Source organism: Argopecten irradians, chromosome 6 (assembly GCF_041381155.1).
Source record: "Argopecten irradians isolate NY chromosome 6, Ai_NY, whole genome shotgun sequence".
NCBI classification, from domain to species: Eukaryota; Metazoa; Mollusca; class Bivalvia; order Pectinida; family Pectinidae; genus Argopecten; species Argopecten irradians.
Window position 1 is genome coordinate 43,447,957 of NC_091139.1, and position 15,331 is coordinate 43,463,287.

Genomic DNA, 15,331 nt, shown 5'->3' on the forward strand with positions numbered 1-15,331 from the left:
TAGTAATTAAACTACTGTGTTACACATACACGTATGGCTGCCGATCTCGAAAAATAAAATGGTGAAATCGTTCAGTTTTAATGCTACAGATTTCATTTTTAGCTCACCTGGCCCGAAGGGCCGGTGAGCTTATGTCATGGCGCGGCGTCCGTCGTCCGTCCGTCCGTCCGTCCGTCGTCCGTCCGTCAACATTTCCTTTAAATCGCTACTAGTCATAGAGTTCTGGATGGATTGTAACCAAATTTGGCCAGAAACATCTTTGGGGGAAGGGGTACAGAACTTGTATAAATTTTGGCTCTGACCCCCCGGGGGCAGGAGGGGCGGGGCCCAATAGGGGTAATAGAGGTAAATCCTATAAATCGCTACTTGTCCTAGAGTTCTGCTTGGATTGTAACCAAATTTGGCCAGAAACATCCTTGGGGGAAGGGGAACAGAACTTGTATAAATTTTGGCTCTGACCCCCCGGGGGCAGGAGGGGAGGGGCCCAATAGGGGTAATAGAGGTAAATCCTATAAATCGCTACTTGTCCTAGAGTTCTGCTTGGATTGTAACCAAATTTGGCCAGAAACATTCTTGGGGGAAGGGGAACAGAACTTGTATAATTTTGGCTCTGACCATCCGGGAGCAGGAGGGGCGGGGCCCATTAGGGGTAATAGAGGTAAATCCTATAAATCGCTACTTGTCCTAGAGTTCTGCGTGGATTGTAACCAAATTTGGCCAGAAACATTCTTGGGGGAAGGGGAACAGAACTTGTATAAATTTTGGCTCTGACCCCCCCGGGGGCAGGAGGGGATGGGAGAGGCCCCAATAGGGGTTATAGAGGTAAACCATCTATAAATCGCTACTTGTCCTAGAGTTCTGCTTGGATTGTAACCAAATTTGGCCAGAAACATTCTTGGGGGAAGGGGTACAGAACTTATATAAATTTTGGCTCTGACCCCCCGGGGGCAGGAGGGGCGGGGCCCATTAGGGGTAATAGAGGTAAATCCTATAAATCGCTACTTGTCCTAGAGTTCTGCGTGGATTGTAACCAAATTTGGCCAGAAACATTCTTGGGGGAAGGGGGAACAGAACTTGTATAAATTTTGGCTCTGACCCCCCGGGGGCAGGAGGGGCGGGGCCCATTAGGGGTAATAGAGGTAAATCCTATAAATCGCTACTTGTCCTAGAGTTCTGCGTGGATTGTAACCAAATTTGGCCAGAAACATCCTTGGGGGAAGGGGAACAGAACTTGTATAAATTTTGGCTCTGACCCCCCGGGGGCAGGAGGGGAGGGGCCCAATAGGGGTAATAGAGGTAAATCCTATAAATCGCTACTTGTCCTAGAGTTCTGCTTGGATTGTAACCAAATTTGGCCAGAAACATTCTTGGGGGAAGGGGAACAGAACTAGTATAAATTTTGGCTCAGACCCCCCGGGGGCAGGAAGGGCAGGGCCTAATAAGGGAAATAGAGGTAAATTCTAAAAATTGCTACTTGTCCTAGAGTTATGCATGGATTGTAACCAAATTTGGCCAAAAACATCCTTGTGGTTTATAGAATTCGTATAAATTTTGGCTATGACACCCTGGAGCAGAAAGAGTGGGGCCCAATAGGGGAATTAGAAGTAAATATCCAAATTCCTTCAGAAAAGAAACAATGAACTTACATTCAGAACATTACTTGGCATTACAAACCAGGTGAGCGATACAGGCCCTCTCAATCTAATTAAAATTAGAACTTCTATGTCGCTCTCCGTACCACGTACCGTCCGCTCGTAGAAGCGGACGGTACGGAGAGCGACATAGAAGTTCTAATTTTAATTAGATTGCAGGCCCTCTGGGCCTCTTGTTAATATTTCATTTTCAGCCGCTTTTATCCCATAGACTGCTATGTAAAGTCTCAAATTGAAGTGATATTACTTTTAGATAATTTGAATACATATTATGTAGACTTCATTTAAATTGATAAAAATTACAGATCGTAGTACTGTACATGTATATGCCGACCAATAAAGATACATGTACATTGCGGACGGCTTCGAGAATCCTAAATACTCAAGTTTTGTTTTAAAATATGATAAAATGAATCTACAAACTGACTCATTTGTATGTTATAAACTAAATAGCAAAATTGATGACAAAAAAATTAACCAGAATACGTAATTTTATGACACTGAAAATGGACGAAACTCGGGTTCTCGGCTGTACTGTAATGGCTGCCGTGAGCTTGGGGTAATATACGAAAGCAATGTTTAATTTTGCACTTATCATACATCGTAAGGCGTTTTATCAAGTAACACTTCGAAAAAAGTAATTGCTTATAATTACATTTTGTGGGACTTTGAATTTAATTTGTAATTTCAAGTTGATATTTGCAATATATCTGTCAATGTTAATACGTAATGGCCACCGTGTTTTCTCGCAGCGGTCGAAAATGGAGTATAAACAGACTAAAATATATGAATACCATATGTTTAAATTTGTATATTATTGTAAAATATTTTTATTTACACTTTTTGAAATTAAAATAACGCAATAGTTCTCGGTTTGCCGTACTATTTATTACAATTAAATGTAAACAAACATCGCAAGCGGCTGTGTTCCCGCAATTTTTATGTGTACATATATAAGAGTTGTACATCCGTCTAGGAACTCTAGGACAAGTAGCGATTTATAGGATTTACCTCTATTTCCCATATTGGGCCCCGCCCCTCCTGCCCCCAGAGGTCAGAGCCAAAATTTATACAAGTTCTGTTCCCCTTCCCACAAGGATGTTTCTGGCCAAATTTGGTTACAATTCATGCAGAACTCTAGGCCAAGTAGCAATTTATAGGATTTACCTCTATTACCCCTATTGGGCCCCGCCCCTCCTGCCCCCGGGGGGTCAGAGCCAGCCAAAATTAATACAAGTTCTGTTCCCCTTTCCCCAAGGATGTTTCTGGCCAAATTTGGTTACAATCCATGCATAACTCTAGGACAAGTAGCAATTTTTAGAATTTACCTCTATTTCCCTTATTAGGCCCTGCCCTTCCTCCCCCTGGGGGGTCTGAGCCAAAATTTATACTAGTTCTGTACCCCTTCCCCAAAGAATGTTTCTGGCCAAATTTGGTTACAATCCATGCAGAACTCTAGGACAAGTAGCGATTTATATGTTTTACCTCTATTACTCCTATTGGGCCCCGCCCATCCTGCCCCCAGAGGTCAGAGCCAAAATTTATACAAGTTCTGTTCCCCTTCCCACAACGATGTTTCTGGCCAAATTTGGTTACAATCCATGCAGAACTCTAGGACAAGTAGCGATTTATAGGATTTACCTCTATTACCCCTATTGGGCCCCGCCCCTCCTGCCCCCGGGGGGGGGGGGGGGGGGTGTCAGAGCCAAAATTTATACAAGTTCTGTACCCCTTTCCCCAAGAATGTTTCTGGCCAAATTTGGTCACAATCCATGCAGAATTCTAGGACAAGTAGCAATTTATTGGATTTACCTCTATTACCCCTAATGGGCCCCACCCCTCCTGCCCCCGGGGGGGTCAGAGCCAAAATTTATACAAGTTCTGTTCCCCTTCCCACAAGGATATTTCTGGCCAAATTTGGTTACAATCCAAGCAGAACTCTAGGACAAGTAGCGATTTATATGTTTTACCTCTATTTTCCCTTATTGGACCCCGCCCCTCCTGCCCCGGGGGGTCAGAGCCAAAATTTATACAAGTTCTGTACCCCTTCCCCCAAGAATGTTTCTGGCCAAATTTGGTTACAATCCAAGCAGAACTCTAGGACAAGTAGCGATTTATATGTCTTACCTCTATTACCCCTATTGGGGCCCCACCCCTCCTGCCCCCGGGGGGGGGGTCAGAGCCAAAATTTATACAAGTTCTGTACCCCTTCCCCAAAGAATGTTTCTGGCCAAATTTGGTTACAATCCATGCAGAACTCTAGGACAAGTAGCGATTTATATGTTTTACCTCTATTACTCCTATTGGGCCCCGCCCATCCTGCCCCCAGAGGTCAGAGCCAAAATTTATACAAGTTCTGTTCCCCTTCCCACAAGGATATTTCTGGCCAAATTTGGTTACAATCCAAGCAGAACTCTAGGACAAGTAGCGATTTATATGTTTTACCTCTATTTTCCCTTATTGGACCCCGCCCCTCCTGCCCCGGGGGGTCAGAGCCAAAATTTATACAAGTTCTGTACCACTTCCCCCAAGAATGTTTCTGGCCAAATTTGGTTACAATCCAAGCAGAACTCTAGGACAAGTAGCGATTTATAGGATTTACCTCTATAACCCCTATTGGGCCCCGCCCCTCCTGCCCCCGGGGGGGTCAGAGCCAAAATTTATACAAGTTCTGTTCCCCTTCCCCCAAGAAAGTTTCTGGCCAAATTTTATTACAATCCACGCAGAACTCTAGGACAAGTAGCGATTTATATGTCTTACCTCTATTACCCCTATTGGGGCCCCACCCCTCCTGCCCCCCGGGGGGGGGGGGGGGTCAGAGCCAAAATTTATACAAGTTCTGTTCCCCCTTCTCCCAAGAATGTTTCTGGCCAAATTTGGTTACAATCCACGCAGAACTCTAGGACAAGTAGCGATTTATAGGATTTACCTCTATTACCCCTAATGGGCCCCGCCCCTCCTGTCCCCGGGGGGTCAGAGCCAAAATTTATACAAGTTCTGTACCCCTTCCCCCAAGAATGTTTCTGGCCAAATTTGGTTACAATCCAAGCAGAACTCTAGGACAAGTAGCGATTTATAGGATTTACCTCTATAACCCCTATTGGGCCTCTCCCATCCCCTCCTGCCCCCGGGGGGTCAGAGCCAAAATTTATACAAGTTCTGTTCCCCTTCCCCCAAGAATGTTTCTGGCCAAATTTGGTTACAATCCACGCAGAACTCTAGGACAAGTAGCGATTTATAGGATTTACCTCTATTACCCCTAATGGGCCCCGCCCCTCCTGCTCCCGGATTGGCTCGAGACAAAAAGACTAATTATCTTTCACCGCCTTTGGGGCGAGACTAATAGAATCTTACATGGGTCTGTGAAGTGGACAGGGATATCTCAACCCGAGTGAAAGATTTTTGCCGGCCAACCCGAGGCTTGCCGACACAATACAATATCACACAACACATCGTAAATTTACCGATTCATCAAGTCATAACTTCGTCAATACTTGGCCAATTTTATTCATCAAGCACTCAATGGAAACATAAATTATTTCTCTTTAAGGTAAGATATCCGTCAATGTTGTATAGAACCCATTTATTAAAATAATCACGGTTTTAAAAAAATAGGTCAGTTTTTCTAGACCGCCGAGTTCATACCCTTGATACTATAATATATATATATGTATACTGTTAGTTTCAAAAAAATCGTGCCAGGTCCCTGTGCACACATTATATTCCCTCCATATTGTTTATATTCCGTTTAAGAATGTTAATGCCGGAATACTCGTTTGTAATGCATATTTATCCTGCAACCAGCATTGGTATTGTCGGAATATATATACCACATATATTTTTGCCGTATTCCATCGACCTCCTACTGGTTGATCCATTGTTTGAAAGTCGGACATGTTTGTTGAACATTGTTATACGAATCTGTTAATATCATAATATGCATTTTGGTAATGTTGCAGGAGAAAAAGAATACATGGACAATGTCTTAAAATATAAGCTGTATTTTGGCTCGAGACAAAAAGACTAATTATCTTTCACCGCCTTTGGGGCGAGACTAATAGAATCTTACATGGGTCTGTGAAGTGGACAGGGATATCTCAACCCGACTAAAACCCTGAGCCCTTCATTGTGCCGGTGTAACGTTGAAAATGGACCCCCGTTGAAAACTGACCTCGGGTCATTTTTCAACGTTGAACAATGACCCCGAAAACCGTTGAAAACTGAACTTTCAGCGCACTTTTTACATCGACCCGTTGAAAATAGACCCCGTTGAAAAGTGACCCCATAAGAACTCGTTTTTACACAACAACAAAACACGACACCACAACACCACAAAATCACACAGCATCACACAGCACAGCAACACACCAACAACACAACAACACTACACAGCACCACACAACAACACATCACACCACAAAACAAAACACAACAAAAAAAACACAACATCACACAACATCACAAAACATAACATCACACAACACAACAACGCATCACACTAAACACAACATCACACAACACACAACAACACGACACAACGTCATAACAAAACATCACACAACACAACACCACACAACACAACCACACCACAACACACAACCACGCAACAACAATACATTAACATCCAACAACACAACAACACTCAACAACACTACACAACACAACATCACACAACACAACATCACACAACACAACATCACACAACACAACATAACACAACATCACATCACACACACAAAACAAATACACATCACACAAACACGCAACAACAACACAACACCACCCAACAACAACACACAACACCACAAAAACACAACACATCTCACAACACAACATCATATAACAACACAACATCACACAACAACAAAACAACAAAACAACACACAACAACACCACACAACAAACAGCACAAAAATATAAAACAACACAACAACACATTACAACATAACCATACGCAGAACACAACATAACTGATCCATAAGCAGATATGTAATACATCCATTTTTGTATTGCAGGGAATAAATATATATTAACAATTACTGAATATCTGACAAACGTAAAATCGTCTAAAATATAATCATAAAAATCCCATAATCATAGTTTTGTAACACTATCCACTGGTACTCGGAAGTGAACACCACATAGTACAAACTTTGCATGCAGTTGATAACAACAATTCCTTTTTATTTACTACGTTACCTCAGTGTTATATAGCAATTCCTCAGTTTGAGAACAATTAAATTAACATTATCTACACGGACGAACAAAATGACTATAGAAAAAATGAAAGTTTTGTAGTGCCGTATTCTCCATAATAAACATACAAGCACCTAAAATATTTAAATGAGGTATTTGTTACGATGATAACAATACCAAATTTCAATTCAAATCGAGGTGATTACGTAATTTAAATACCAGCACAGAAGGGTCGCTTATATTAGGAATGGCGATAACAGAATTCGAGAATTATGTTTGTGCAACAGTTATATATGTGAAAGTACTTGGGTCATATTTCAACAGACCATCCGTTGACAGTTTGCCAAGGTCATTTTTCAACGGTCATTTTTCAACAGACCTGCCGTTGAGAATTGACCCTACGCACTGTCAATTTTCAACGGCATGTTCAATTTTCAACGGCATTCGGGGTCCGTTTTCAACGTTGAAAACTGACCCGAGGTCAATTTTCAACGGAGGTCCATTTTCAACGTTACACCGGCCAACCCGAGGCTTGCCGACACAATACAATATCACACAACACAACACAACACAACACAAAATCACACAACAAAACACAACAACACACTACCACACAGCAACACACAACACAACACAAACACAGCCACACAGCATACAACAACTCACAACATCACAACACACCAATAACACACAACACAATAACATTACACAACCACACATAACAACACAACACACAACATAACAACACAACATCACAGAACAACACAACAACACCACACAACAAACAACACAAAAACACACAACCACAAAACAACACAACCATACGCAGAACACAACATAACTGATCCATACGTAGATCTATATATAATACATGTATTCTTGTATTGCAGGGAATAAATATGTATTAACAATTACTGAATACCTGACAAACGTAAGATCGTCGAAAATATAATCATAAAAAATCATTAAGAATCGAATTAATAATATCCCATAATTATAGTTTTGTAACACTATCCACTGGTACTAGGAAGTGAACACCACATAGTACAAACTTTGCATGCAGTTGATAACAACAATTCCTTTTTATCTCAGTGTTATATAGCATTTCCTCAGTTTGAGAACAATTAAATTAACATTATCTACACGGACGGACAAAATGACTATAGAAAACGAAAGTTTTGCAGTGCCGTATTCTCCATAATAAACATACAACCACCTAAAATATTTAACCCTATAGTGCCGTAGGGCCGATTTGGGCCGATCTTCTGGTTTCCAGAGTGCCATAGGGCCGATTGGGCCGATCTTCGGGTTTTCAGAGTGACAGAGGGCCGATTGGGCCGATCTCAAAAATACCAGACTCCATTTTGCTTTGTTTTGATATTTGCGTATATATGACTGAATTAACATAAAAAACAGCACAGAAACTAGTGACCGCCGTTTATACAAGGTATACTTATTGCAACAAACAGGCAGTCTCATGAAGATGGCCTATTTGCAAATCGGAAGTTATACACAGGTGGTCGTTATACACAGGTAGTCATATACGCAGGTTTGACTGTATTATCAAACAAAACGGTATATCCATTCGAGGGTCGAGGGTTATATTAAGAATGGCGATAACAGAATTCGAGAATCATGTTTGTACAACAGCTATGACGTTATATGTGAATGTACTAGGGTCATTTTTGAAAAGACCATCCGTTGATAGTTTGCCAAGGTCATTTTTCAACGGTCATTTTTCAACAGACCTGCCGTTGAGAATTGACCCTAGACACTGTCAATTTTCAACGGCATGTTCAATTTTCAACGGCATTCGGGGTCCATTTTCAACGTTGAAAACTGACCCGAGGTCAATTTTCAACGGAGGTCCATTTTCAACGTTACACCGGCTCATGCCGGTCTTCAGGGGTTTGAATTCTTTTATTTGTAAAACATGACGTCATAGTACAATGACGTCATAGTAAGATTACGTCATGATATGGTACATAAAGATATTGTGAATGGTTCTGGAAGAAAATAACAAAAACATGAGGACGAAATAAAAACTAATATGAAGTTCCTTTGTCCCGTTCTGAATTTAGCACAGGTTTCATAAGTTGAATGAAATACATTTCTTTATTTTCTCTTTTTAAAAGATCTGAATTGGACATTTGATATATTGGTAAAATAAAAAAAATATCATTAGCACACATATGACAATGTTCGTTTACTGTTAAATATCTGAGATGGTCTGTTTTGGTTTGTTGTCGGTGTAATGTAACTCTCTTTCTAATAAAACACTTCAATATACACCAAGTTTTAAACGTACATGTACATCGACACGTGTGTGTCCTTGATAGTTGTCGCTCGTTCGGGTCAGGTACGTAGTCACGTGTACATGGTCAGTTGAGTGCATCGAGTACGATGATATACGTGGAGATATGTGGACGGATTATTGTTTGGGTTTCTATTCACTTGCGTTGGAATTTTATTTTGAGAAACATCTAAATGACATCTTAGAGGAGTTGACATGTTTTCTTGCTAAAAAAAGTCCCATATAGTTTTACAGGTGAGGGTTTTCGTTACCTATTTGTAGGTGATATATACTGTGGATTGCTAGGTGTATGGGTACATGAATGAGCGCACGTGTGTCGATTCACGCGCTTTATAAAGAGGTCGGTGAGTCGTCGGAATGTAAAACAAAAATGGCTGTTCTCAACCGGGGAATGTCTCTTAAACGATTATTGAACAACGAGTATACTTATTTAAAAAAAAATCATTTTAATAATTTTAACTTGCATTGTCAGCTTTAAGCACACAGGGATCTGAGAATTCATTGACCCACCAGAGTGTCCTAACACCATTTTAGACGTTTTAGAGGTCTAGATAAAAAACGGTAAAAATCATTAAAAAAAAATCAAAAATGAATGTATATTCTACCATGTATGATTTTTATCGTTTTTTCATCTAGAGGGTAGGTGGGTCCATGATTACATAATGTGTAACTTATTCTCAGATCCCAGTGGTTAAGCACGCTTGAAGTTTCGCGAAGAGAGCTATTTCCTAAACATTTTTTCCTGAAACACACTAACACACATTTAACACACAGTCCGGCATCACGAAAAGAGCACCATATTCTTCTTTGACTTAGGCCTATCTGACAAAATTTCTTTTGGATCTTAGGCCTAAAATAAACCCCATTATTACCACTTACATATACTTTATATTGAGATTAACAACAGGGGTATTGAGCTTCTTTTCTTTTTTTTATGTCGCAAGTAATAATGACGATTTGTCGATGAATAAAAATACGATAATAATTTATTGATCTTTTGATTCTCCTTGTCACGTCATATTCGTAAATATGTGTAAACCAATATTTTGTTTCATTACACTATATAATTCTTAACTTTTTGAATACATTTGTATCAAATCTTTTATTTTTTATTGAAACAGTAATTTGTAGTTTCAAAGATTTACCGTGGGGAGCCCATCGGAAACAAATTGTCAGTTTTCCGGTCACAATAACGAGGACCATTACATGTATATATTTCTGCACTGTATGTAGGTTCCAAGTGTTTTGAGAGAAATACATACAGCTGTATGATAGCCTGTTTCCGACTTGGCCAAAACGAGTCAAATCTTTGTATTTTTGTCTTCCTATAATAGAAAACGATAATTCTCATTTATGCAAAACAAACTCGCGTTTTCTAATGAGCATGGATACATTAAAATTAAGTTAACAAACGCGCTTAGATTTAACCTATGAGTATTTTCGTGGTTAGACTACACTGTGTTAAAATAAATAATGGAATCTAGGCTTGTCTGACCATATTGTACGGTTTTTATTTATTCTCAAATGTACAGTGATGGATAATGATTCTAAATTGAAAATGCTCTCGCCAGAATCATATGAATCTAAGAATTAGTTGTATTTCTTAAAATATTTTTGGACCATTTTAGATTTTTTAGGCGTTCTACACGCTGTGTATCCGGCCATGTAGGGTATGATGTTTACCTACTTTTATATATCCCCAACCACGACTAAAACTGGTCTTTGAAGGCTAGGATATATAAATGTCCAAATTTATAATACTGTATCAATTAATAATTCTCATATCCCTCTGATCAAAATGTTCTATCGTCTTTATTTCATTTCTATTTTACATTTTTTGCCAATTTACAGTTAGGAAATCCGTATAGTTCAACACTACTTTTGAAACTCACAATACTTTCGTCGATTGTCAAATCCCGGGCTACATTTCATAACCCATTTTGAAAGTCCGATTGAATAAAGCCAGATTTTTTATTCTTCATTAATCCTATATGCTGAATAATGCAGTTGGAAATAAAGAAATTGAAATGAATCGGTATGACTGCTATTGTTTTCCATCCGTCAATATCGACGGATATTTGAGTCAGGTAAATGATGAGGGGGGTTATACACAGTAAGGGTTTTTGTTGAACGTGATAGAATGAAGAAAAAAAACTAGATAGAAAAGAAGAAAAAATGTAGAAAACAAGAAATCTTATGGCTAGCGAATCGTTGTAAAGGATTCAAGGACTTTTATAGGGATATCTGCCTTGAAGTCTGCTAGTGTGGTGCTACATTGTATGATACAATATACTGCTTCCGTTGTGTAATTGTGGAACGGGAAAGGGGTGTTTTACACGATGTGTATGCATATTCTTACACCGGATATTGCTATCAGTGAAAGGTATGTAGATCTAGATGAACTATTTACACTATAATCATAATAATTGCTTTTACATATTGGCTTGTTTACAAAAGTTACCTACGTAGCCCATATATTATTTGTATATGGTTAAGATGTCCCGACATATTACCACAAGCCCTCCACCTCTGGGAAGCGGGTTCGAATCCCATGTGGGGCAGTTGCCAGGTACTGACCGCTGGCCGGTGGTTTTTCTCCGGGTACTCCGGCTTTCCTCCATCAACGAACCTGGTACGTCCTTACATGACCCTGGCTGTTAATAGGACGTAAAAATAAACAAACCAATATTTGTATATCCTGAATCTACAATATTTGTTGGGGGAATTGGTGTCTTGGGTAGCAGATATTTATCTACATGTTAATGTGCCTACCTATAGTTCTACTACCTGTTCCAGTTAATATTATTATTATGGTATAAAAACCATATCATCGGACATGTTCAATAAGATACTATGCATTTTTGACGGTCACGACGAAGAGATACAGCCATACACATGTCACTTTATCTGGATTTGTATCCTGCCATTCATGCATTTAATCCATAGCACGGTGTTGTCTTGATCAAAATACTTCCTTTTGTATATGTTAATATCTTGGACATAACCTCATTTAAACGAGTTTCCGTTCCGGGAACTGAAAACAGGTTAAAGTAGTCAATAGAATCCGATTTGATATCTGGCGAGTCGATGAACCTTATGTCTTTCACAAACTCACATAAGTGTATACGTCACGAAGATCTCGTCCATTGTCCTCGAGATCTGGCGGTCCTCGCCTATAGCATTAATTATCTTCGTTTGATATATCAAATTCCATATCAGAATCGTTTTCTAAATAATATTCCATATCAACATGTTTCGTATATGGTGTCACTCATCTAAATTACGTAGTTACGTGCTAATCGGCGGAGTGACTACATTAATTGAGATAAAAAAGTTATATAAAGTACCGAAGTTGTAACGCTGTGCAACATCTTACGATTTACGATATACAGACGTCAGTAATTAGATCCCTCTTACCCAAAGTAACCTTGTAATTGCACTGAGTTTTTTCTTTTCATTTTGTGTTTCTACTGTATCTTATTTTGATGAGAAACATAATTTGGCCCAATACAATGATACATTTTAGAACAACCGCTTCAATAACGTCATTATTTTGCGACCGTTTCCTATCGCAGCAGAGTTAAAACCCGCAAATACGCTGTGTATTTCTTCTATAATATTCTATCGTAATGACATTATCACTGTAATCCAAAAGACTTCTGCTATTTTTAACAAATTATCCTCTGCTGAAAAGTAAATGGGTTTCTCAAAAACCATTGCCTTGTTCATCATATTGTTCCGTACGTCATATATCCTAATCTTTACGTCATGTGTTAAAATGTGTTTTTTTTTTGACAAAGTGGGACATTAAAAAGTCACTGTGTACCATGAATTATTTCAAAATGAAATATTTTCGCTGTATATATGATGGAGTCGTGATTCTAGGTTCATTGGAGACCAATATAACGATAGTCTGTTGAAAATCAAGCGAGCTATACGCCACGCACACGGGATTACTTGAAATGGACATATATGTACACTCTGGCAGCCAGCCGACAATGTACATATATGTACACTCTGGCAGCAAGAGGGTTAATATACATAAAATCATATACATTATAAATGCTTAGAATTAATAAGGAGCTACATGCTGATTATTAAGAACATTGCATGTTGGGTTCCAGGTGAAATATTTTTTTGCAAATCATATCTCAATTTTATCAGAAAAACAGGTTTCTTGAACAGTGTATATTCTAATGTAACAGTATTCTGTATTGACATTGGAGTTCTCCAGGGCTACATTCTTAGCCAATTTTCATTTCTTGTGACCGTGTATAGTTGATTTCTTTTATCGCATAGACGTACACCTTTAAGTATTCGGTTAGAAAATGAGTAAAGAAAAACGATATCATAAAAGTTTAAATCAATTTTGTCGGAAGTTTTTACCTATTGATTATATAGTTTAAGTTTCTATTGAAGCCGATACAAACACACATATATGATGTTTTCTAAACATTGGTAATAATATGTCATTGGTTTTTAATGCTCTATATGTTGTTACATTAACGAATAACAGAAAGGAGAAACCAGCAGCTAAATTCAAAACACATTTAATTATATATACAATATTATACAGAGATGGTTTACAATGTCTAAAGTAATTGGTGGTGGTACAAGAGTAGTACGATGATTTAAAGTGTTACTTATCTGTATGCGAATGTCCTGGTATAATCCTTGATCCTTCCAGGTTTCAAATTAACAATAATCACAAATCCACAAGGAAATTTAATGTCCACCGATGATTTGTAAAGTTCCAGGCAATATGAATAAATCCACACAAAGTGTTGTAATAATCCACAGATAAAGTCACAATAGCTCTCCCAATAGAATCTTATATGGCGCTGTACAATTCTTGATATGTCTTATTACAGGTCTCATTACAGTTCTGATTAGCCTTGGGCAGCTGGAGTATATAGAGCTAAAACCTAATTCAAGAATATTGGAGAATCTTCTACTTCTAGAAATATCTAACTAAAAGCAGTAAACAAGTAAACACACATAACTTTCTGGAAATAGATCATTCTAGATCTCTACTTAAAATCAACATGTTTACAAACATATTTGTTTATACATGATTATATTCTAGAAAGTTCTATAACCTAAATCAATGATATGACCTTCATAGGATGTATTGATAAAAAAAAACTATATGAGTTATCTCCCTTATCTCATAACTACATGTATTTAGTGTCATACATAACAATGTATTTTAGATACACAAAATATTTTTTGAAGTCACTTAATTATGTAAAAATACTTAATGAAATGAGATTGAAGACTGTTACTTTGGGTCTTAACCATATTCATTTTAATACACATTATAGTTGTTAATATAATGTTGCAAAACTGGCAAAATTATTAAAGTCCATATGTTGTAGATCTTGTAGTTCTCAAAATGTTGCAAACTTTTAGTGCTCGGAATACTGCGCTGTTTACGGACAACAGTTTAATTACTAGGTGCTCATTTGCTATAATGAAATACGTTTTCATTATAATGTAATATCACGCTGATCTAGAAATACCATTTTAGGATAAGAGAGTAGGAAAATTTTATAATTTTGATAAATGATGCATTATAATCCACTTTTTAAAATATATTGTATGTTCTGTTAACTTAAAAAGGTCAATCAAGCACAAGTAATACATTTTTAAAGTTTGGAAATCATATTTGACATAAATTCACTTACTCTTTGTAGGTAATTAACGCAGATATTACATGTACTATATATGTATATAAGGTAACTTAAAAGACATAAATGGAAGACCTCGTTGAAAAAATCACGTTCCAACAGGCAAAGGGCTTATATTGTTACACTAAGTTGAAATAAGATAATTCCTTTTTGGATTTTTTCTTTGATATTACTGAATGGGAAAGTTACTTCCATGTGAAATAGGTTTCAAAGAATTTTGCTTGATTTTAGTATCAATCTATTGAAAATATAATGAGATTGATACCAGAGATTTTAGACATATCAAGGAAATCTTTAAAATTCTTGAAATAAAATCATGGAAATTTTAATTTAATTTCATTTCATTCATAGCTTTTACAGGTAAATTTACCTGTTGGCATTGGGACTCCTTTTAGGAAAAAGACTATAACCACTGTCACAACAAACTACCCAACAGGTAAATCCAAAATGTTGGCGTTCAGAGATATTCTGCTAGTTAC